The 27,045-nt window shown below is 33.6% G+C and overlaps 1 pseudogene; it reads left to right on the top strand.

Moving 5' to 3' along the window:
- The first annotated feature begins 23,504 nt into the window (after positions 1 to 23,504).
- On the top strand, positions 23,505 to 26,305 carry LOC149562012 (putative aldo-keto reductase 2; annotated as a pseudogene).
- Positions 26,306 to 27,045: the final 740 nt, after the last annotated feature.

Raw genomic sequence — 27,045 nt, 5'->3', positions numbered from 1 at the left:
ATCTAGATTAGTTGCTCTTGTGTTACTAGGGATAAATGTGTCAAAATTCTTATCCTTTCTTCTTCAACAACCATAGCTAAATGTGTCCTCTGTTTCAAAGGGAGATAATCAATCTCATCCCATTATTTTCCTTCCTATTCAACCTCTAGGATGGTCTTAGGAATTTGTGGTGTAGGAGTACTCTTATTTGCTCCACTTTTGACTCTGAATGAGATCTATACCCCATATAATATTATCCAACACCTCTCCCCTTCTTTGACAATATTGGGATAGTACAACATCTTGTAGGGAAAACGTTCATATCAGATATGGAAATTGAAGATCATTGGATGAATTGTATAGAAGACTATGATGTCTAGATTAGGGACTATTATAGGAAAATTCTACAACTAGAAGAAAAGACACTGAATTTGGAGGTACCCCTAAAGGTGTGGAACAAGGATATTCCTCTTGTGATGGACCCCATATACAATAGGGATAAGATCTATGAGAAAACCATTATGAATGCAAAATTGATCAAGAGGAGAATGATGATATCCATGATAGGGTTTGACATGTTATACAATTAACTAGGGAGTGGGTTAGGAAGTCATTCCATGTGGATGCAATTCCCCAAGCTCCAACTTTGCAAGCAATTTTCTGACCAAAGAAGGGTAAAGGAATGAAGGTCATAGTTCCTACATATCCCACAAAGTCACCGATAAGGCTTGATATAGTACATCAAAATGAATAGAAAGTTAAGTACTTCTAGGCTAAGAGGGTAAAGAGTAAAAGGAGGAAATAGGTTACTCAAAAATGAACCCAATAGGAAGAAGCTAAACAAGAACAAGCTCAACCAAAACCAACACAACAAGAAGTAACTCAACCTGAGTAAGAAGAGGATCTAGAAGAAGAATCCCTAGTACCCCAAGTAGAGGCCACCTCATCAATATCAAAGAGAGCTCAAACTAAGACAATGGTGATGGGAGAGAAAAGAAGAAGGTTGAAGAAGAAAAGTACTCTATCACCATAGGTTCTAGAGACCATACTTGAGGCTCAAAATGAGGGAAAAGGGGAGGAAATTGAGTATATCCCACTCAATAGGAGAACCCAGTTGAGAAGAGCCATGGAAGAAGAAAGGAGGAAGATTTTAACCCAAATGTCACTTTCCATCTCGAAACAACCAATTCAAATAGAAGTCTAAGATCAAGACAAGCAAAGATGAACATAAGAGATGGGACTAATATGTTTGACATATTAGAATTTGACTTCATGCCAGTGGCCACATAGATGGTAGGGGAAATAATACGTGATACCCCTTGGAATGAATCACTAGGAGAGGATTGGGAGTAGTTGCCTCCCAAATCAAAAGGGTCACTTGGTATACTTCCTCCACCATCAAAGAACCTTCTATATATACCTCCCCCTCATCAAGAATAGGAAGTAGTTACAATGCCTCATAAAGTAATAGAGCCAGAGACCCATACCATGGAGGGAGATGAGTATGTTTAGTTACACACAATTGAAGTATCAAAAGAAGGACAAATTATTGAGGAAGGGGAACAAATTCCTTCAAGAATAGAGACTAGATCCTTGCAATAGGTAGAAATAGACACTCAATCATTAGTCCTTCCACAACATGAGAAGACTACAGAATGAGGTGATAAAGAGAAAGAGCCATCTTTGGAACCAACATCATCTACTTAGTACATGTCCCCCATGGGAACTACTCCAGTGTGGCTGAAAAATGAAGTTTTAACTCCGTAAAGGATATGTATGGAATACATGAAAGAGGAAAGTATGACAGAGTTGATCAAGGTAATTAAGGTACCAGAACCTATTAAAGATAATGCTAAGACACTGGCCTTTATCATAAAGAATCAGAATGAAGATCTATTGGCACACATTGAATCTTACCTCCCCACATTGATACTAAAGATATATCTCCAAGAGATATCAAATGAGGGAGATAATGTTGGGAAGACCTACAATTGTTGTGACAAAAGTTTTGATCACCAAAAGCCTGAAGAAAGTGTTTACACACTTGGATCAGGGTATTAAGAAAGCAAAATGAGTTGCTAAGGGGATATGTTAGTGAAATAGTAGGCCCAATTGACCCTAACTATCCGGAGGTTGCTTTAGGGGTTTCTCTTAAGAAAAAAGAGTGAGGAAAAGTTATGGAAGAAAATGATTCATTTTTGGACACTTGCAAAAGGTGGCATCATAGTTTTGAAGAGAGAGGGGTACAAATGTACACTAGGAAAGTGTCACACTCTAAACCATTCTATCCAAGTGATTCTATGAGTTCAGAATGCTTGGATGGTAGCTTAGAGATCCCAATCCATGGAGTGCAAGAGAGCATGTTTGAAGTGTGAGGGCTCTAAGCTGAGCCTTAGGAATTCTCTTCTTGCTAGTAAACCACGTAATGGGAGGTTCTTTGAGATAAGAGCAAGAATGTAAGTATCTACAATGAGAAATCTCAAAATGCAATGCAAATATGAAGTAAGCTAATATGAAATGCAAAGTGCAGCTATATTAACAAGAATGAGAGTGTTAATCCAACTATTATGCTATGTGAGCTAGATTATAGTAAAGGAAACTAAGCTATCATGAAGCTATGTTAAAATGCCATGGATGAGAGAATGCAGAAAAGAAAATAGAAGTTCTCCACAAAAGCTCTCAAGAATTCAAATGATAAACCTGCAGCATAACAATACTCAAGAGTGTGGATCCTTTGAGGGGGAAATCTCCCTCTTTTAAAGTCATACGGATAGTAGAGATCAAAATCAAGATGATGGAAGATCAATGGTGGAGTTCAAAAATAGGAGTGATCCATGTGCATAAGCAAGTCAACTAATAAAATAGAAGTTGACTTTCCATATAAAACAAAAATCATAAAGCCTTTTCTTTTAATTTGTAAATTAGAAAAAGGACTTTATGTGTGCACTTTAAGTGGGTTAGAAGAATGGGGTCTTTTATTTAAGTAAAAGGTGACATGTTATTTTAATCAAATAATGAACTTAGGATAGCATAGTCAAACTATAGGTTATAATCAAATTAATTGATTATTAGCAATTTGGTCTAGTAAATGATTAATTAAATTAGTCAAAATATCGATAAATGGGCTAATATTCTAGATGACCATTTTTAGGTGATTAAAATAGATAATTGAGGGTAACTTCAACCTTCTATATAGAATCCAAAATAATACCGACAATTTGGTCATAGTAATAAGCCAAGATTTTTGGTTGATGGATGAAGTACATACCTGGGACAACAATTTAAGCATTGAAGGCTATCAAAGGTCAAAGGTATCAAATGTTGATAGAGGATACATAGGGAAGAATAATTAGATAAAATAGATGATTGGATAGAGAAGGTATCAATCAACAATAGAGTTATGGTAGGGTTATATGAGCATATTTAATAAATGAAGAATAAATCTCAAAGACATTTTTTGGAAGTGGAAGTACTATAATGCCACTGGCCTAGAGATTTTTAGGGATGAGTCAATAACTTAGCTTTCTTCAGTAGAAATAGTAGTAAAATAGTTTAGAGCACTATAAAACTAAAGAAGCACTATTGGAGTTAGATTCTAGGTTGGAAGATTTTACAGATACTAAGTTGGAGATTAGTGATTACTGCCAAGTGGTGCATAATAAGTATAAATCCTTAGATTTTATAGGAACTCAAGAAATCATGGCCATAATCCAAAAGTTCAAAATTACACATCGACACATCATTTTGGTCTAGAGGGAAGAAAACCCAGATGCTAGAAATTGAGTTTCAACACTTCGAAAACTTTTGAAAATTTTGGTCCTATCACCCAAAGGTGCACTTTCCCATAGGTTCACTTTTCAAAAGGTACAATTTTTAGGAGGTGCACTATTCACAAGGTGTGCCAATAGTTAACTATCAGTTGCTATTTTTGAGCATTCCATGCACCAAAAATGTATTTTGACAATAGTTCAACTCCCATAAACACCTAGAGAAGGCCAATCCTACATTTTTAGAAGGCTCAGTGATTCCCAGATCATCACATACCTTCCCTCTTCTTATCTTCTTATTATTTTATTGTTTTAAGTCATGTAAAGGCTCATGCACACATTAATTGATATAAACAAGGGTGGAGACCTATTAAGCACCATATAGAGAGTCAGTTTGTATAAAATTAGATTTATTTTATATTTTTTAGCATAGTGATTGCATTAGAGGAACTCTCAATCCTAACAAAAGGAGGAGAGATTTTCTTATAAATACATGAATGTAATAAGTACTCTAGGCTGATATTTTGATGCAATGATAAATGTTACTTTTTCTCTCATTCTAAGTGTAGTAAATATTTTTGGAGTGTGTTGTTTTTGTGAATTCACATTCATGAATAATAATGGAGCTAATGGTTTTACTGTGTTGTGATAATTGTCCGATCTTTTAGTTTTGTTGTTTTCCTTATGTTAACAAATTCTTCTATTATGAAAAATTAGAGAAATTATCACTATTTCTCTTACATAGTGTTTTGTCTTGTGTACATGCACATTTTGTGGCTACACAATTTGATGAATCGTGAAACATTTTTCAACTTATTAAAGTTTCCATCAACGATCGCATCAGTGAAGTTGAGGAAGCATTGCTCCTAATTTTATTAGTTTTCTACCAAGTCCTTTCAATAATTTAATTCATAGATGTGGTGTTACTTTGGCTTATGTCTATTAGGAATTTCCATTTCAATAATTTTCTTTAAATCTCTCGTTACTCTAACTTTGTTATTTTATGTTCGAACGTGTGGTTAAACTAAGAATTAAAATAGTTGAACTGATAATAAATTACATTCATCATAAAATATAAAATATAAAAATATATTAATTTTGTGGTTATGTTTCAGCAAAGTTGTGCAAAATTGGTAGATACCAGCAAAGGCGTCCTTGTGAACATTCACATTTATCTTTGATTGAGCCATCCAACAAGTTGAAAAATAGCCATAAAAATCCTTGGAGTTAGTCATTGATCAACTTTTCAAGAGAGAAATTCTTGAGAATTTATGTCGTTAGCATTATGCCAAATGACAACTCAATAAGAACCACTAGCATACTTTATTGCATAAAACATTGGCCTTGAATACATATTACAACCTTGTATTTATAGTAATCCCTCTCCTTCATATGAATTTAGGAGCTAGGGTTTTTCTCATGCAAAGAGTATGCTGAAACTAAGAAAAAAAGGAAAAAATATACAAATTGACTCCTAATATGGTGCTAAGTAGGCCTTTACCTTTGTTTTAATCAATTAATGGGTGCATGAGCCTTTACATGACTTAAAAAAATAAAAGAAGAAGAAGATGGAAGATAGAAGATAGACATCTCATAGTGTAAGCTAGAGCTTAGGGGCCTTCCAAAAATAGAAACTCATTCTCCTCCATGCTTAACAATTGGTTAATGATTACAATACATTAAAAAATGCACTTTCGATGCATGAAAACACTCAAAAACAACAACTAACAGTTAACTGTCAATGCAACCTTAAGTCTTCAAAAATCACCGCACCTGCATATGTGTGAACCATAGACAAATTTTTTTACTCCACAAAATATTAAAAATGAGGACCTATGCACATGCACATCTCCGAAGGTCACATGATCAAAATTGGAAAGGATTTTTCTAAATCCAAAATATTAATTTTTAGCATCTGGGTCTTGTTGACTTTTTGCCAATATGATGTCTAGATGGGCCACATTAAACTTTTTTATTACTAAAATAATCTCTTGAGGATATAGAAAATATAAATCTTGATACTTGACCCTTACTTCCCCATTAAAATTGTAAACTTCCTATTGCACTCCTACAAAATCCTCTAACTTGGAGTCTAACTCCTTTAGTGTCTTGTCAACTTTGAAAATGTGTCAAACATTATCCTCTTAGGAAACTACTTCAAAAGATACTCAATATTTTTTTACTACTATGTATATCAAGCATAGGTGTTCTTTGGAGTCATCATAAAAAATATCCAAGCTAGTTGTACTATAATAATTATTTGCCTCTAATAGTTGGGCACAATTCATTCCCTACATTTCCTGGATATCTTCAAATATAGCTAACATGACCTTATTATTGGTATGTATCTTCTCAATCTAGACATTTATCATATCTAGTTTTTCTCAAGTATATTCATCTAGCATCATTCTATACTTATTCCCTTTTATTATCTACAATGCATCCAGGTCATTAGTCCAGCTAGACACTTCATCCACTAACCCAAAATTCTAGTTAATCACCATAGCTAACTTATATGCATTTTTCTGTATGTTATGTAGTAAATGCATATTCACCTCTATAATATCTACTCCTTTCTCTTGAAAACTAAGATTCCATCTTTTGCAAGAATCCAAAAATGAATCACTCCATGCAGGGGTTAAATATTATTTCTTAAGGGAAACACTAGAGCAATCTAAGGGTGAATTGGCTCAATAGGACCCACAACCCCTTTTATGAACTCCTACAAAGCATCATTTTTTTTCCTCAAAATTTGGGTTTCCTCTTTACCTTGATCTAAATGGTGAAATACTTTCTTAAGGCCCATGGTTGTCAAAACTTTGGTCATATTCTTAGTAGCCTTCCATAATACGATCTCTTGCATTTGATAGTCCTAAGGGGTGATAGTTTCCAGATCTGCATGAGGGGGAGGAATGACTATATGTGAAACCAAATCCTTCTTCTTATTCTTCATGATGAAATCCATTTTTTGTGGATCCTCTTGAATGGTCACTATTGATTTCACTACCTCTATCAAAATTGGCATTCTTTCCTTAGGAGCTTCTATATACCTCCTATGTCAGGTCTCTAATTCTTGTTTTATCCATACTAGAGTAGTGCCCATTGGAGATATATACTAACTAGATGACAAATAATTGTAGATGCTAGTCCTTTTCCTTTATATGTCCTCTCCAATATATTCTATACTCTCAGTTGCTTTAACATTGGGGTGTGTCTTATGATTCTAGGAGGGGAAGAATATGGTTGTATTGTAGGAGGAGCTTGTGCTTATATTGAAAAAACACATCCTTCTTCAGGGGCTTCTTGTGTATGAACTACATGTACCTCTCCCTGATTTGTGGCTTGAATTTATTCTTTTAAAATTAGAGGACACAATGGCATAGTATCCTATTTTGGCATATGCATAGGTGGTGTCTTTGGTCTTCCTAGAGGTGGAGGAGGTATCCCTATTGGACCATATGGAAGTGGAGGGAGTGTATTCTAATCATTTCCTTATGGCTGGACTAGTTTGTCATATCTCTTATTGATCCATCCTCCATATGTGTTCCCATGGGCATGAAGTCAAAGTTAAAGATATTGAACACATCCAAGTCATCCCCTTCAGTAGACTAGGTCCAAACTTCTTGCTCTTGATTTATGGATCCTTCAATCTAGATTGATTGCTCTTGTGCTATTAGGGGTGTATATGTCAAAATTCTTGTCTTTTCTTCTTCAATAGATCTAGATGAACTTATCCTCTTATTCAAAGAGAGATAATCAATCTCATCCCCTTGTTCTTCTTCCTCTTTAGCCTCTAGGATGGTCTTAGGAATTTGTGGTAAATGAGTGCTCTTCTTTTTCAAATTCCTCCTCTTTACTCTAATTACCACTATCTTAATTCTACTCCACTTAGGGACTGATAGTAAAGCTTCTCCTTCAACTAGAGGATCTTCAAGTTATGTTTCTTCTATCTCAATATCCCTTTGCTTCTTCTTACCCTTAGATCTCTCCTCATAAATATATTCCACATCCCTTCCATGCATATACACTATCTCTGGTCTATCTAGGGACTTCTCCTCACAAGTGGGGATACTAACTTTGGTCCCTTTCCCTTTCTTTATCCTTGTTGGAGCCTCCAATGTAGGAATATTGGGCACAACATCCAAATGGAAGGATTTGTGTATCTAGTCCCTTGTCAAATTGATAACATGTCAAGATTGATGTTTTATGTCATCATTCTCTTCTCTATTTAACGGATAGGGCATTCAAACATCCTGTCTTTGTTATAGGTGGGATTTATGATATTGGGACTATCATTATTCCACACCTTGAGAGGTATCCACAATTTCATAACTTTTTATGCTAACTTCAAATCCATCTTGCAATAGTCCCTTATTTGGACTTCATAATCATGTATGTCGTTCAACCAATGAACTTCAATGGCAACATCTGGATTAAACTCTTTTCTTGCAACATGTTGAAACATCTCTATATTATCAAAATAAGGGTGGGCTACTAGCTAATCCTCCAAAGGGTACTTCTCCCATTTTTCCTCTTAGGTAAAAATGTCTTGCTTCTATTTTACCTCATAAGGCCCAATGGTGATAGGCCATACCCATCTCTTCTTATGCTTCTTTTAAACCTTGTCATACATAGAAGCTAGCTAGGAGGCAATCTCTAGTATTACAAGCCTATCTGATGGATATTATGGTAGATTCTTAGGGTAGGAGAGGGTTCCAACCATTTGAATGTAGGTGAATGTGTGGTACTAGATGAAATATCCTCTCACTTGTGTTACTCTATTCATTGCCTCAACTAATAGCCTTTCTGTGTATTCCCCCTAAATGAATCAAATTATCATGAATATGAAGGCATTATTCACTATTCTATACTCAGGGATCTCATCTAGAAGCTTCTTCTGCACCAATTGTGGGTACACAATGTATGGTCATGTAGTGGGGTTTTGTATACTTCCTCTCTATACAAGTCTTAGATAGTTTGTCCCTGTAGTGAACAAGTAGACTAAAAAAGAGGTCATGTAGAATTGTGGGTCACTCTAAACTGAAGTAAATTGATCATCCAAAGAGTACCTAATGATAGTGCCCCAATTGATCTTTTGGACCCTTTCCTTGATTGTCTCTATGAAGTGAGCCATCCATGTCTCCAAATGGCTTGTAGTAGGAAGTCCCATTACTCTTCTTAGGAGGAAAATACAATAGAAAATATTTGCAATCATGTACCCTAATGTCATATAAACTTTGATTAGCCTATTATGCAGGGTCCTTGTGATCAAGTACTTCTCTTATAGTATGTTCTTCATTACTTTTTTTATTTTCCCTATACCAGTGGTCTGCACTATCATATGTGATTTTTTGATATTCATTAGAGAGGGAGAGGTGGAATACATTCTCTATATTATCCAATTAGATGTCCAAGATAATTTATCCACTAATACTCTTTACCACTTTCTCATTAGAGATGTAGCATTTTGCCAAAGTCATGATTAACTCTAAAGATTTTACTGATATTGGGTGTCATGCTATATTTACTAGTCTAGTCTAAATGAGAGAAGAGATAATCTCTGATGCCTCTTGGAGATTGTTGCAAAGTATAATAAATTCATTCCAGTCAATATGCCTAAGCTCTATATCTCTAACTTCTGAGTACAAGTCAATAAAGTGTGACTTCTTAGATACTCTTTTGAACTAGAAAGGCATGGGTTTTAGTGTGATCTTAGCTACTACAAAATATTATGAAGCCATAGTAACTTGCACAAAAGGAATAACATCAATACATTGTTTCCTTGAAGCTAGAAGACACTAATGACTCAAAAATAGGCAAGAAAACATATTAAAATAGACAAAGGGATAAAAAATACTACAAGGTATGCACTTGTGGTCCTTGTACACCTTTTACAGCTATGCAAGTGCACAAGGTGCATGATGTGTGTAGAACTGGCTAAGTGAAGTTTTGGTTGGTAGAACTTGGTGGAGTTGTGCATAGGGAAAACTTTAAGAAACCACCCTCCAAAAAAAGATATAAAATATTGGTGAATCTTTCATTATTTTGAGTTAGTGAATATCTTAATTTTTTTAAGTTAAAATATTATTTATATTGGCAATTATTTTTTAATCATAATTTTTGTGTACAAAATATTGGTTAATCTCAATAATAATATGAATTTCATTAATCATCATGTAATATTACAAATCAAACTTCAACATTTGTTACCTCATAGAATATTATGAGGATCATTACATAAACTTTTCTCCTTTAGCTATCAAATTTAGATGATGTGTTCTTTCCCTGACTTCTAAACTTAGGTCACAGTAGTCTTCCTCCTTGAGGTGCCTCTAAAGATACCTTATTTTTAGGAGCAGGTTCTAATGACTCAAAAGGAAAAAAGGGGGATCTCCATTTTTAAAGTAAAAAATTGGGTGTGTATTGTGAAACCACAACAAATATCCCTAACAAAAGGAAGAAATGACAAAGGCATTTCTTTATCATCATGTAATCTACAAAATTGCATCAATTTGGAACTTGATTTGTGATGTCACAAGCGGCTTTTGAAAATATCCAACAAAAACTCAAACTTTAACCTTCACACTCAGTGTGTGCATAATGGCTTAATTATGTTGATGTTGATAGGTGCCAAACAAAACACAAGTGTGCAACAACACAGAAATAGTCCTTTTCTAACCAAGAAGAGTTTAAGAAATCCTCATGAACCAACTTTCAATCATTGTATGACTAGATGTGAGAATCCATTCAGAGGGCCCTTAAGGAGACATCCTCTACTTGTCTTTTTCATTTTGGATATCTATTTGTTAATCCTCATGGAGCCCACATGTTTCCTCTTGATTCTTCCTTGAATGTTTCTTGTTCAAGTCATCCAAAAATTATGTTGTGTTTTTCTCACTTGATCCTCTCCTTTCCCTTTATACCAAGTTCCATAGACCCTTTTAATTTCATGACACCACCCATTCATTTTTGTGTTCCTTAATAGTGATTAGATTGCATGGTTAAGTTGAAAGTCTTATTTTTTTTGTACTTTTCCTAGTTTTGATGACTCTTGCATTCCTCCTTTAGTGAAATTTTAGGAAACTCACATTCCAACAAGTGATCTTGATAATCCCATGGGGAAATTCTTTGTTCCAACCATAGATTTTGAGAATGCCTTTAACCACTGGCCAACTAGGTTGAAAGAAACCTAGATAATCATTTCTTTAAATGAGTAAAGTGTTGAGAGTGACAAGTCTACAAAATGAGTCAGAGGTTGAAAATATGTTATTTCTTTCATATTTTCCTCTCTTTAGTTTTCACAAGAAATAGAGATATTCAATTTCTTTGACAAAGAAGTACCTCTTGTAGAAATCAAGGCTAGCTGGGATGGCTCACTTACCAGGAGAAATCCTAACTACACACTTACTCCCTGGCTCAAACATAAACAAATGAAAAACACCACAAAACTTAAGAAAATGACTTGAAACAAAAATAAAATAAAAAAATTGAAATAATATTTTTAGGTTCAAGCTTTGAAATAATGTTTCAAAAATTGGTCATTGACTGATAACAGAACCAATTCTCCTTGTAAAGTGCCCAGCCTAAAAGTATTTTTTCCCAAGATCTCAATGATTTGATAAGGGTCAATTTACAAGCATTAGAACTTGGTGTGACTTCATGACTTTTATTTTTCCTTGTCCCACATGAGGACAAGGTCAAAGATCCTCAATTCTTTGAAAGTTTATCTTTTGTCAAACTAATGTTTGACAATAACTTGATGTTTTTACGTGTGATCCAATGCTATAGTTCATTTTTCATCCAATTCCAAAAGGTTCATAAACCTTATTTGCACTCTATTTTTGTTTTAAAAATAGCCTCTCATGAATTTCAAGATGATAATTTTCATATTCATTAAGATGACAGGTTCTTGACCATAGACTAGTAAATAGAGAGATGTGCCCAATGCATTCTTGACCCTGACTCGATCAATACATGGTGTATAGTTGAATTGAGTGTGTCAATCCTTTGGATTCTCATCTAACAAGAACTTTTCCATAGTAATTAGGTTCTTGTTTAAAGACTCAACAATTCCATTTTGTTGTGGATAGTAGTCTGAAGAGAACTTGATGATCACTTGATTCACTAAGGCCCATTGCATGAGAATTAACGATGCAAAGGTGGTTCTATTATCACATACCAGAAAGAAAAGCATCCCAAACCTCATAACAATGTGCTCTTCAAGAAAACTAGTAAGAACCTATGTAGTGAAATTCCAAAATGTTTCAACCTTTGTCCATCGAGTGAATAACCTATAGTTGAGAGAATGTACTTATGCCCTATTGAAGAAGGAGAATTTACCAATCCAATAAAGTCCAACCCCAACTTACCAAAGGGGTATACCTCATGCACTGGTTGTAATGACATTACAAGGTTCCTTTCTCTATTTGCACTTGTCTCACATACATAGAAGGAACAAATATGATCTTATGTGTCTTTGAAAAGCATGGGCCAATAATATCCTAATCTCAAAATATAATGAGTCATACCTTCTACCGATCCATGTACAATACCATACTTTTCATGGAACTATTCCAAGAATTCTCTCACTTTATTACAATTTAGACATTTCAAGTGTATACCTTCATAATTCCTCATGTACAAATGTCCATCATTTAGCATATATGATGCACATTTCATTCTCAGAGCTCTACGCTGGGAACTATTCATCCCTTCAATGCACCTATCTTGCAATAAGTAATATATTATGTCTTGATACCAAACATCTAAAATGACACTCTCATTTGTATAGGCATATGAAAACAACCCTTTATCTTGTTCTTTATCAGCAATCAATTTGGTTAATCCTTGGCCTCAGATAATTTTCATGTGTTGAATCTAAAGTTCAAGCTCTTGTAATATAGCCATCCATTTCCCTCTTCTTTCTCCCAACTTATTTTTCATCACTAATAATTTGACTATAGGATTTGGTACAATAGTGTATATCTTTCTTCGTAGAATATAATACCTAAATTTCTTGTAAACCTTCACCAAGAAAAATGATTGTTTATCCAAATTGGGATAGTTTAATGTGACATTTTTCAAAGGACAATGCATGAAGGCTATAGTTTTTTCATCTTCACCATCCTTCCTCTAAGTCAATATGTTAGCACACAAATATTTTGAAGAAAATGAATACACTTTAAATGATAGTTGATAGTTTGGGCTTATGAGTACTAGTCCAGTAGAAATTGCAACTTTGATGTCCTCAAAGGCCTTCTTGACCTTGAGTGTCCAACCAATTTTGACATCCTTCTTGAGCAAGTCAATTAACAAGGCATACTATTTCAAAAAAAAAATACTTATGAATTTCCAAACAAAATTGGTCTTCTTGAAGAAAGACTTCAGCTCTTTTCTACTATTCGGGGGGGGGGGGGGGGGGGATAATTTTAATATTGCTTCCACCCTATCTAAATCAATGGATATATCGATCTTTGATATTATTAGTGCAAGAAATTTCCCTTTTGTGACTCCAAATGAGTGTTTCTTAGGATTTAGATAAATTCCATGCTTGTGACATATGTTCAATACTTGTTTTAGATCAACAATGTGATCAACTTGATTCCTTCAAAATTATTGTTCGATCATCCATGTAGATGACTATGCATTTTTTTACCAAGCCCTTGGATGCTTCATCCATAGCTCTTTAAAATGTTGCTCCAACATTGATCAATCCAAAAGGCACATGTGTTTGTACAAAAATATACCCCATTTTGTTGTAAATGAAGTTTTCAATCTATGTTCTTCTTGAACCATTACTTGGTTATAACCAAAGTAACCATCTAAAAATGACATCATTTTTTATCCATTCACAATTTGAAGCACCTCATCAAGTTAGCAAAATAGGAAATTTTCTTTTTGTGACAACTTATTTAAAGTTCTACAATCCACCCATAGCCTAGTTTCTCCACTTTTCTTCTGCATGGGTACCAAGTTGGAAACCCAAGTGAAATATCAAATTGGAAATGCTATATTAGAATCCAATAATTTTTGGACTTCTTTCATGATTAGAGAATCAATGATTAGATTAACATGTTGGTGTGATGGCTTCTGAATTTGGAAAGGGCACTGGTGTTGGTGTCAGGGTTTCTAGTAATGGCATGTCAGGTGTTGACTTTGGTTATATGGCTTTTGAATCTGGCAAGGGTGTTGGTGTTGGTGCTAAGGTTTCTGGTAATGGTGCAGTCACTACCAGTTTTGGTTTAGAATCTAGAAAGGGTTCTTGTGCTAGTGCTAGGATTTCTAGCAATGGAGTAGTGATAGCAAGTTCTACTGGTATAATTAGGACTGGTGTGATGGCTTTTAAATTTGGCAAGGATGGTGGTTTTTGCGCGAGGGTTTTTTGTGATTGTATGTTGAGTACTAGCTTTGGTTTTATGGCTTTGAATCTAGAAAGGGCACTAAAGTTGGTACAAAGGTTTCTGATAATGGTGTGGTAGTTGCCAATTTTGGTTCTATATCTAACAAGGGCACTGGTGCTAGTGCTAGGGTTTGTGGTAAGGTGTAGTGGTTATTGAATCTAGTTTTAGTGTGGTGGTTGTCAGTTTTGGTTCAAAATCTAACAAGGTTGATTGTGTTGGTGCTAGGTTTTCTAGCAATGGTGTGGTAGTAGATAGTTCTCTTGGTGTGATTAGGACTAGTATGAGGGCTTTTAAATCTAGCAAGGGCATTAGTGTTGGTGCCAAGGTTTTTGGTAATGGTGTGTTGGGCATTGGCTTTGGTTCTATGGCTTCTAAATTTGGAAAGGGTGATGGTGTTGGTGCTAAGGTTTCTAGTAATGGTGGAGTGGCTACCAATTTTGGTTCTATATCTAGCAAGGGCATTGGTGTTGGTGTCAGGGCTTCTGATAACAGTGCATCAAGCACTAGCTCTTATTTTGTGGCTTTGGCAGTGGGTATGGGCATTGGAATTGGACCCTGGGTTTCTAGTGATGGTGCAATACATGTTAAGAAAGGGTTTTCATAGGCCCAGTCCTTGTGCAAGGGTGGGGGTTTGGAAAAGGCCACAAAACCTATTGTGTCTCTTCCAATTCCCACCTACAAGCCAATATCACTTAATTTGGGGGATGTGTCACTTGCAAAAATTGAGGAACATACTAGGGATCTCTCCTAGGATTCTATTATTTGTCACTTTAAGGTTTTCTGGACCACTCTCTTAAGGCTTCATGCATGGTTTTGAAGTATTGGGATCCATAGATTTTGACTATTGTTCAGATATTCCCTTTGTTCAAAGGTTTCTTGATTGTTTCTTTCGTCAATCCAAAGGATAGGAATGTCATTCTCTATGATCGAGTCTTTTTTTGAGAGAATCACTTTCCTTTGATGGTTAAACCATGGTGTCCAAATTTTAACCCTCTAACTGAGACTTTCTACAAAATTCCAACTTGGGTAAGGTTCCCTAATCTTCCTCTTCATTTCTAGGTGGATTGTGTTTTTAAGGAAATTGGCAAGGCTTTAAGGGATTTCTATTTGTTGGACTCCCAATATTTTGAATGTTTCCATTCCATTTATGTAAGGATTCTAGTTGATATTGATGTTTCAAAGGGTATCCAAGCTTAGATTATTTTAATTTATTCAAAGGGTTCTTGGACTCAATTGTTTCATTATGAGGGCCTCCTTGTTAGGTGTAAAAAATGTTTCAATACTAGACATATTGTTGCTGAGTGTGAGATTGGAAAATCTAGAAGTAAACAACCCTCCTCTTGGTGGAAGGATGCATCGTAGAAACATTATTTAGCAATCAAAATATCTACTCTGGTGGATGAGGTTTCTAGATTTGAAGAGTTAGGAGCTCCATCCTCTATATTGGAATTTGTTCCTTTAGGTCCTTCTCAGATGGTGAATGCTTTAGATTCCAAGATGGATGCTCAAGTTTCTAATGGGTTTTGTCCTTTATTTTTTGGTAGTCTTGAATCCTTTTGCAAGGAGTGTGAGACTATTTTTTTTGGTCAAGGTGTTAGATATGGTGTTATGGATGCAGACTCTGGTCGAGGTAAAACTAGTGGTTTTAGTTTTGTGGCCACTAATTCTGGACAAGGTAAGCTTTCCAGTGCTATGATTATTGGATCTAGCCAAGGTATATCTACTAGTTTTGGTAATGTTTCTTCTTTTGGTTCTAGTATTGGCACTTTTGGCTCTGGTGCTTGTACTTCTACTACTATTGGAATTGGTAATCAGACTGCAAGTATTAGTTCCAATCTGTTGGTAGATGTGATGGTAGCTGGTCCATGTCAAAAGTTGGATGAGTTTCCCTCTATTTTGGATTCTCGATTTTGGTAGTCTAAGGTTGCACTGGTGGGGGAGGGGTGGACATCTATTACTAGGAAAAAAGGCCCTTCCTCAAATTTGTATGAATATACACTCCCACAAAAGGGAGTAAAATGGAATTCCTAGTTTCCTTGTTGGTTGGCTGGTTAAGAGTTCCTATTAGTTTTCTTTTATGGCTTTTTTTGTTGGTGTTTCTAGACATATAATGTTTTTATGTAGCAACTTGCTTCTAGTTTCGGGGTCTTACTTGGGGTATCTAATCCCTATAAAACCTTTGTTTGGATCCCTTTGGGATGTTTGGGCTTTCTTCGAATATCTTTTGTTTCTATGATCTAAAGGGGTTTTAGGTCCCCTCAAAACTTGTTTTTACCTTAATCCAAAAACATACCTTTGTCTTTGATGGAAAGGATTGACATCTACTTTAAGAGGTATATCATGCACAATTATATCTAGATCATATGTTTTGAGGTCCTCATAACTCCATGCAATGACATCTTTATACTAGGCCAAAAGTTGTAACATCTCTTTCCATTTTTGTTATGTGTAAACCTTTACAATTTCCACCATTCAAGGATATTCTACAAAATCTAAATTGAATAAATCACAATCATCATTCCATTCTTCAGAAGGAGGTTTTCTTTGTCATGTAGATTCATCTCTATCAAATATTTGATCAATTTCCACCACCCCCCTAGAAACAGTGTTTGTTTTAAAAATTAAAACTTCATCTTCATCTTCAACATCTTCCTTTTCTTTGGCCTCTTCAAGTTCATCATCTATCATCTATCCTTCAAATATTCCATTTCTCATAAAAAAATTGAGAGTGTGTTGATCATCTCGAAAAACTTGGAAGTTGGTGAAATTGTTGGGGATTGAAGGGACTACAACCAAATCTACATAAAATATCTTAGCTTGGCTTGCTCCATTTGTATCAATACACTAGCTAATGTGGCCAATGCATTGACAACTGCATTTCTCCTTCAAGAAATTGATCTTATGTTGAAGGATTAAAAATCCTCCATTAAATCACAAGCTATTTTTCTATAAGTTTGTAATCTTTTGTTATTTAATAAGTAGGTTCCTCTAATTTTCCTAATCATGAGATTCCCCTTCAACTATGAGCATGTTCACATCCTTTTCCAAAGCTAGTAAAATACCTCATATGAGAGCTTCATATTTTGCAATATTGTTAGTATAGAAAAATAGAAAATGACAACCAATGTAGTAACACTTTCCTCTAGGGCTAATTAGTTCCATTCTAGCTCCAGCTCCTTTTTTGCATTTAGAATCGTCAAACTATAAGGTCTATATCCCATTTTTATCCTTGACATGTTTTTTCTTCTTGTTGGATTTGACCTTGCCTTTAACTTTGTCTTTGAATGACATAGATTTAGGCCTTCATTCCATCTTTCCTTGGGTGGTATTTCTAACTTCCATAGGCATGTTCCTAATTTTGTACAATGGTTATGTGCCTTTTTTTGTTTTCCTCAAAGTTCACTTATGAGTTCCATAACTTTACAGGTTTCTTTTTTTGGCTTAACAATGACAAATTTCCAGCCTTGACCTTTGACATAACATTGCTTCCTATGGTTGGTTAGTACTCCTTTAGGACCTTGTGGAAGTCTTCCTCCATCTAATGAAGTATCACTATATGAAACATTGAGGTCTTCCTCGGAGAGGAGTCCTTCAGGGGACAAATTTTCAATTAGTAATCTTGTTCCATCATCTTCTAACTCACTACTTTGTTCAACAATGTAAGTGTTACTAGTTGCACAAGGTTCTTCAAGAGTTAATGGTATTGTTAGGAAGGTGATGTATGTCTCTAGTTTTTTCATTTGTGTCGTATTCCCTTGTAATGCAACCTTTGATAACATGTGATATGTTGACATGGCGACATGGGTATCCAAATTTTGAATGAATTTCTTAATGAAGGTGGTAGAAATTGGCTAGTAGGAGTATGTTTGGATCAACATCTTCTCTGAGATATTGCATGTTTGAAATCATGTTGTCCATAAATTATTTGAAGGCATTATCACTTAGTGAAAATTCTTCCACTCCCTCTATACGACGACTCTCAGATGTTTCCTGTAAATTGAATGATAAAATTTTGTATGGTCCCATATCAAATTGGTGAAAAAGAACTTTGTTAGGCTCATTATATTCATGCACCATCATCTTTGAATTGGGATCTACATCTATCTTGATTTGGTTATTCGATCTCTTCAATGACAACCATAATTGGGTGAAACTAGTTGAGAACCACCCCCTTAAACACTTAGTCCATCTTCTGCTTTAAAGAATTCCATACATTTCAAGGATTTTCACTACATGTATGTTAATCACATTCTAGATTCTTGGATATGTGGTGAGTTGAATACACACATCTTTCAATACACCAATCACCTTGACTTATTTTATGTCTAGTTGTATCACCACTTTTTTTGTAGGTTGGGGTCTTACCCCTAGCCTTTGAGAAATTGATAATGGCGCTCATTGCAAGACTAGGTCATTGCTTTCTCAAGGATTTGGGGGTATAGGTTGTTGCCCTAGAGGTATACCATCAGTCAATGGCTCCCTCTGGTTGAGAAAGTCGTAAGTGTTTTGGTTATCATTGCGAAAGGAGAACAACTTTGTTTCTTATGGCTCAACTTCTTGGTTGAAGGGGAACAAAAATTCCTCATCTGTTGAACTCTCCTCCTCAACTTGAGGTACATTGTAAGATTTGAACACCACAACTTTGTAATGAATAGGAGTTTTATTTGTATCTTGAGGATTTTGATTTTGACTATTATTGTCATCATAGTAATAATAATCTTTGTTGTTTTAAGTGTTCCCATTAGGTCCAACAAAGTGTGCCTCAGTAAAGTTGACCAGATTAGCATTATCACTGGGAATGCTACCATTAATTGGATGAGTGTTCCACTGTAAGTTTGGCCTTGGCACTCTGGCCATTCTATCTTGTGCATTATAGTTGTTCCCACCATTTTTGTTGTTGTTATTATAGAAACCATAATTTCTATTAGAATTTTGTGCATAATTATTGGTGTTTTGAGAAGTAGCCAGGCGTTGGTAATTTTGATTCTATCCCTAAGATAATTTCATCTGTGTCAACTCATTAGAGAGTTATGACATTGTTTTCTTCATGACCTTGAACTTAGTAGTCATGCTATTACTCTTAGGTTGTACTTTTGGAATACCCTTTGTTCAAAGAATGCTATCTTAGGGGGCTCATACCCCAAATATGTAAGATCTACTAGTGGAGCAGTAGTAAATTATTGCATAGGAATAGTGTTGTATGGTTGATATTGAGGTGCTACCATCAATGGTCCTTCCAGATATGGTGGCATCACTCATATGGTGTTCACCGACAAGGGGACCATCATGCTTCCCCCTCCATTGGGGTTATCTTTCTTCATGAAAGTGACCACTTCTTGGAAAGCCTTTTTGAGGGTATCTATGTTTGTGACATGAAACCTCCTTAGAAAAATTTTTGTGAGCTAATTCAGGGAGTTGAGATAAATTTGTAATACATCCTCGAGTGGTATTGTATAAGAGGACTCCATCTTCTTGTACATCATATGAAAACCATAATTAAATTTGAGATAGTGTCATGAGGGTCCCTCTTTATGGAAAAGGAATTTCTCATGAACTACAACTAGGTTGAAAAAGGCCTTAAATTGGTCCAAGAACATACTTTCGAAAGAGTCCCAACCTGTGATACATGTTGGAGGAAATTTGACATAACAATCAAATATCATCTCTCCAAAAGTATAAGGGAACAAATGAACAACCACATTTCATGCTGAATTTTCTTTCTATTGCAAATCTATTTGAAAATCTTAATGTGGTCCTTCATCATCTTTGTCTCTTCATAAGCATACATTGGGGAATTTGTGAGGATTTATAGAAAGGTCATTGAGTTGACCCTATAAGATGATAGGTGAATCTTTTGCATTAGAAAAGAAAGACATTGGTGGTGGAGTTGGTTGATTTTTTTGTTATGGGGGAGGTGTTGGTTGTGAAGAAATTAGGGACTATGAAGTGGAAGTTAGTTGTATGTTAGTGGAATATTAAAGATTGCCTTTTTTAAAAGAATCTTCTATCATATGGTATTGCTAACCAAACTCCTTTTCTAGGAATCTATACTTATGATTGCACTCATTCCTATTATGTCTCTCTTGATCTCAGTGCTTGCAATAGATACCTCCAACATTAACAAATAACCTAGTAAATTCTCCATGTCTCATATTTGCTATAATATGTGATATAAAAATACTTGTCACACATTTACATAATTCAAACACAATTTTTCTTTATAAATTACATTTTTTAAGAAACATTTTTAAGAAGCCTACAGTAAAAAATAAATTTGGGTCTCGCGACTCTTACAAGGTATTTGAAAAGTGGGAGAATGTTGAGAAAACATGTGTCTCAACCTTGCAAATATTTTCTACATAGTTCCAAAAGTAGTTGGGAAGTTTTCTACATGTGGGTGCCTTGGAAAAGGTAAAATGGGTTTTCAAAAGATCTCATGTCCACAGTACAATATAGGAGGGTCATTTTTAGATGTTGTATAACACTTGTCATGATATTTATGAAGGTAAACAGTTGGGGATGAGAATTTGTACATGAGATGTTATTTTTAAGTTGGTTCATGCCTATCTTGGGCAACACAAGTCATCCATGTGCAACACATGTCAAGGAGGTTTTGCACATTTTAATGTAAACCCAGAATTGCTTTCCAAGTTGTGAGAAGCCTACAAAGGGAGGGCTTGGGGAGGAGTTTAAGCATTGAGTTTTGTTTGCAAGATTAGGTGCTAGAAGGGTGCTTTTGGAGTTCCTCCCATATTGAGTTGAGGTGATACTCTTGTAAGAACTTACATTCCAATTGTGTTGTAATCTCCATCGATTATATAATCCATTATGTGGGGCTCACAATGTGGGATTTTTTCTCCTGTAAGGGTTTCCCCATAATAAATCATTGTGTTATGTGTTTATTATTATTTCACTTATGCTCTTATTTGTATCTTGAAATTTTCTTAATATTTAAGTTATATTTGCATAATCATCCTCTCAAGATTAGCATAGGAAATGATTTTTGCTCACCTTTTCTTCCTAACAATTTTGAGGCTCTATTTAAGTCATGTTTTTATCCCTATTAATGTATACAATAGGTTTGAAGCTATCAATTCTCCATTGTCACCCTTTTTGCATGAACAACAACATTTTCTCAATAGCCTGCCCATTTAATCAATAATAAATTATTTAAGAGTATGATGCAAATAGAGGAATAGTGGATAATCTAATTAGATCAAATGATGATGATCAAGTCTAGGTGTCTACAACAATGAACTCCATGATAATCTCTCCTATTTAGAGGTTATTTATTAGTTATGTTTGGATCCCTATAAATGTATACAATAAAATTTGAAGCTATCATCTCTATCAAGACCTTTTTTTTCACAAACGACGTCTTTTTCTAAATATCTTACTAGTTTACCTCATGTACCACAAAAATATGTAGTTTATTTTTAAATAATAATAAACTTTCTAATTAATAATGTGGTGTGAATAGAAGAATAAAATAGAATTCAATTGGATCGAATTATAATGATCAAATGTTGGAATCTAGGATAATGAACTCCATGATTATCTTCATAATGTAAAGGCTCTCTACTACTCATGCTTGGATCTGTATTTCCCCAATCTAAAAATTCTCTATTACTCATGTTTGAATCCCTATAATTTAATACATTAAATTTGAAACATTGATTCTCTGTTAAGATCTTTGTTTCTTGTAAACATCATCGTTTCTAAATAACCTACAAATTTACCTTTCATACCACACCAATCTATACAAAACATAGATCAAAATTTTCTCCAATGGACTCTATTACTTAATCATATACATTCCTAATTGCTTCCTATTCATTACACAAGAAGGTTGATTGCCGACATATATGTAAAAGAACTGGATATACCACCTTTTTCCCATTTAAAACCAAATTTAATATGGTATTGCTTAGCTACAAAACTTGGATGAAGATTTGATCTGGAATGAAGTAAATCTCCCACTCTAGTCTGGAATTTGATGGTCACCCATGCTTGTCATATGAATTTTTCATGACGGTCTGGTTAATTTAATGATTTTCATTTTATGTTGTAAGACAAATATTGATTATATTTTTTCCTAATTGAAGAATGATAAGGATTTAAATTTAAATATTTTATCAAAATAATATATTATAAGTATAATTTAATTTTTTATTTATATATAGTTTTTGTAAATATTTCAGATTCTCTCAATAAGTTTCTAAATTCAAAAATGATCTTAAATTAACCAAAGGTAGTCCTTATATCCTCGTCTTTTTTTGTGAATATATAACTTTAATATTTTAATTAATAAAAAAGGAATTAGTTTGAAAAATGATCATAAATCAATAATAATAATGATATATAAACTTTTATTTGAGATAAAAATAATATAATTTTGAAATAATTAATGCCGATAGGCATTCTACAATGGCAGAATGAGGGAGTGGGATGGTGTGAGCATGTTAATGTTAACTTTTATTCTTCTAAGTTAAATTTGACAACCATCTACATGTCAAAAGTTTAAATCTTATTATAAATAGAATATACTTTTAAAAATAATTTAATAAATAGAACATAAAATATCCATTTAAAATAATATTTGTAGATATAAATCATCGATATTTTTTTTTTATAAAAATAAAAAGCTTAAATTAGTAAAAAACTAAATTAATGGGGATAAAGAAATTATAAACAATTTTAGATATAGTAAATTAAATTATAATTATTTTGTAGTGGATATCTATCTGCATTTCTTTAGATAGATTTATTTAAGATATCTATAGTTATAAACCAGTAATATGTGTGAGTTAGAAAAGTTTCTAAGTTTATGTATTGCATGCTAATATTTTGAACTGCTAACACAAGTTTATAAAAAAATTATATTTTTTAATTTTTCAAATATTCTAAAATAATAATTATATAATAGACAAAATAGAAATATTTATCTAATAAAAAGACATATATTTATGATACTAATATTTTGAATTGTTGAATTACTAACACAAGTTTCTAAAATTTGTATATTTTATTTTACAAATATTCTAAAATAATAATTACATGATAGACAAAATAAAATTATTTATATTATTAAAAAAATATTATACTAACATATATTTATATTATAAAATAAAATATTACATTTCATAAAACAAATATGGTTGTCAATATATACGTCCAATATCTTTTCATCCATGACGTCTGTCAGCATTGACTTTCCACTTTGTTTATTGCAGGGCGGTGGAGAGGATTCGAACCCTTGATCAGGTTATAAATTTCTTGACACTTCCTCTGATTCTATTGAAAGCAAGCAAAGAGCAAAGGCATAAGAAGAGAAATAAGAGATTTGAAGTATCAGTTAAAGATGGCAGCGCCAAGAATGAAATTGGGCAGCGAGGGATTAGAAGTATCGGCACAAGGACTGGGTTGCATGGGCATGTCTGTTTCCTATGGCTCTCCTCCGTCTCATTCACCATGCGGTTTCTAGATACTTCTGATGTTTATGGCCCTCACACTAATGAAATGCTTCTCGGCAAAGTAGGCTCCTTTCTAATGTTTCTTTGACCAGTTTTTATGTAGATTATTGTGAGGCTAGATTTTGATCTGAGTGTTTTGCAGGCACTAAAAGGAATAAGGGACAAAGTGCTGTTGGCCACTAAGTTTGGAGCAACTCTTGAGAATGGGAAAATAGGGACTCGTGGAGATCCCGCTTATGTTCGTGCTTGCTGTGAAGGGAGTTTGAAGAGACTTGGTGTGGAATACATTGATCTCTATTTCCTGCATCGAGTTGATGCCAAAGTACCCATAGAAGTCACTGTATGTAATTGTCTTTCCTCCTCTTCTCTCTATTGTAATTTGATTGTTAAATGACTCTTGTGGGTATAAGTGTTTTATAATATCTTTCCCCTACGCTAGACAAGACTCATAGCCATGTTCTATGTTCTCTTAGCACTATTCACTTAGTGATTAAAATGACTCGTTTCTCATTGTCCACTTACTATAACATGCATTGAAACCTATAGGTACTATTAGTCTATCTCTCCTAAATAACCTTTTAATTGGACAAAAAGACAAGTTTCTATATTTTATTCTGTTGAAATATTGTAATGGATTTTTCAATTTATTTATGGTTTTGTGACTTTAGACAAGACTCATGGCTATGCTGTTCTAAGTTCTCTTGTAACTATTCACCTACTTACTAAAAAGACCCATATTTCATTGTTTACTTACAACAAAATCTATTGGAACCCCTATTTACTATTGGTAGCACTTTGACTACATCCCATAACCAACTTTATCATTTAGATTTTAAGGTGGATAGTCTCTTTCTCTTCCTCCATATCAAGGGAAATCTCCACTAAGGATTTGTTCGATGGATAATTATAAAGGTTTCCAATTATTTTTGTTGTACAGACAATATATTAATTGTTATTCTCGTAAGATAATGTTGTTTTATATGGTTATTTCAACTTTTTTGGGGTCATTTATTACTTTTTTCTTATAACATTGTTTAGCACTTAATTAAAAGTCTTGTACTGTTGTTTTGAGAATCTGGTTGTATGATTCAACTAATAAGTGACCTTTTCATAAAAACTAATATATCTTACCAACTACATTTGTCCTCCTTCGCCATTAAAAAAAATCAACTAAATTTTCTCTATTGCAATTTTCTTATGTTCGTGATTACTAATGATTCATTTTTAATTTGGTCTTCAAGTAATAATCCACTACTCCCTACACTTTCTACAAGCTTTGTAATATTGTACCTTCTCTTCAATTGTTTCAATTTTAGGTGGCATTTTGTCACTTAATTTTCTATTTTTTATTTTTTGCTTTGATTAAAAGATAGCCCATTCTAGTTTTTTATATTTTCTTTTATGTAGACTTATAACATTTAACTTCCACACTCTAGTTACATATTAGATATTTTCTCTTTTCATCTTGGATAATTTGATTTTTATTATCACTTATGTTGATTCTTTATCTTAATATCATTGCTTGATGAATGGCTTTAGTAAATCAATATATTATTATAGATTGGAGAAATGAAGAAATTGGTTGAAAAAGGGAAAGTAAAATATATTGGACTTTTTGAGGCTTCTTCTTCAACTATTCGAAAAGCACATGCTATTCATCCTATTACGGCGGTTCAAGTGGAGTGGTCCTTATGGACAAGAGATATTGAGGAAGAAATAGTTCCAACATGCAAGTATGTAGTTTTCAAGAGTAAATGTTATAATCTAAAAGAGTTTAATTTTAAATGACTAACACTTTAGATTAATTTGTAGGGAGCTTGGTATTGGATTTGTTCCATATAGTCCCTTAGGACAAGGTTTCCTATCTTCTGGAGCAAAGATAATGGAAAGCTTAGGAGATAAAGATTATAGAAAGGTATAATCTATTTCTTTTTGTGCCTCCTTGTGATATTTTCTTATCTTTTAATCATTTTCCCTTTAGTGATGGCTATTACAAAATTGAATATTTCTTTTTCTTCTTTTCTAATACTAACTATTATTAACCAATGTTTCAAATACAAAATATCAATGCTTCAAACTCTTTATTTTTAACAACAAACACACTTGTTCTATTCTAAACAACTGTAGGTTATATTTTAGATTTTAATAAATTATATTGCACCTATATTAGTTTGTTTGAGAAAATTACAAGTGGACATTTTGGTTTTCTTCTTTTGCTAAGGATCCATATCTACAAGTAGGATATTTTCAATTCATCCGTTTGTATTGTTTCATTATTAATTTATTTTCATATAATTATAACAAGGATGTTCTTAACTTTGTTACTTTACTATTCGTGTAGAGTCTTCCAAGGTTGCAAGGAGAGAACCTTGAAAAGAACAAGGCTATATTTGAGAAGTTATTGGAATTTTCTTCTAGAAAATAATGCACCCCAGGGCAACTTGCACTAGCATGGCTTCAACATCAAGGAAATGAAATTGCACCTATACCAAGGACAACTAAAGTTAAAAACTTGGAGGAGCACATTGGTGCATTTTTGGTGAAGCTTACACCAGAGGAAATTAAAGAAATAGAAGACATAATATCTTTGAATGGTGTACATGGAGATAGATATGGTGTCGATGACATGAATATTACATGGATGAAGTCAGAAACACCTCCTTTGTCTTCATGGAAGGTAACATAAATAGATTCAACATACTATCCTCAAATGGCTAGTTTTTATACAAGCTAAATAAGTGGACTCCACTTCAAGTTCTTTTGCAAAGAAATATTTTCAGTCCCATTGAACTATGTCCTAAATGTGAGATATTTTAATATGCAGTTGCACATTCTAAACTATTGGATATTTATAACTTCATTTTTATAAAAAGATGATATTCCCATAATCGATACCATAATTTGGGCCAATAAATTTGTTTACTTGAAGGGTGAATATAGAAGATACATTTTCCTTAAGGTGATATAAATAGTTTCAACATACTATCTTCCAATAGATAGTTTTTAAGTGGACTCCACTTCAAGTTATTTTTGCAAAGAAACATTTTCAGTCCCATTGAACTATGTCTTAAATGTGAGATAATTTTTTTATAATATGCAGTTACACATTCTAAACTATTTGATATAAATAGCTTCTTTTTGTATTTAAAGATGATATTCCCATAATCAATACTATAATTTGGGTCAATAAATTTGTTTACTTGAATAGTGTATATAGAAGATACATTTTCCTTAAAGATAACTTAATAGTTCATTCACATTCCAAGCTAAATAATATACATGCACATCTATATGTTAGACAAAATTATACTAAAGCATTTAATGTTTTAAAGGTACAATATGGATGATAGTGAATGGAAAGTCATTTTGAATTTAGCTTTTGTATGTGTTTTTTTCCTTTCGATAGAAAATTATTGATAATTTTTG

This window comes from Cupressus sempervirens, chromosome 4 (assembly GCF_028749045.1).
Source record: "Cupressus sempervirens isolate cs-2001-9-10 chromosome 4, ASM2874904v1, whole genome shotgun sequence".
NCBI classification, from domain to species: domain Eukaryota; kingdom Viridiplantae; phylum Streptophyta; class Pinopsida; order Cupressales; family Cupressaceae; genus Cupressus; species Cupressus sempervirens.
Note: the sequence above shows the minus strand (reverse complement) of the source record. Positions and strands in the feature narration are given on the sequence as shown.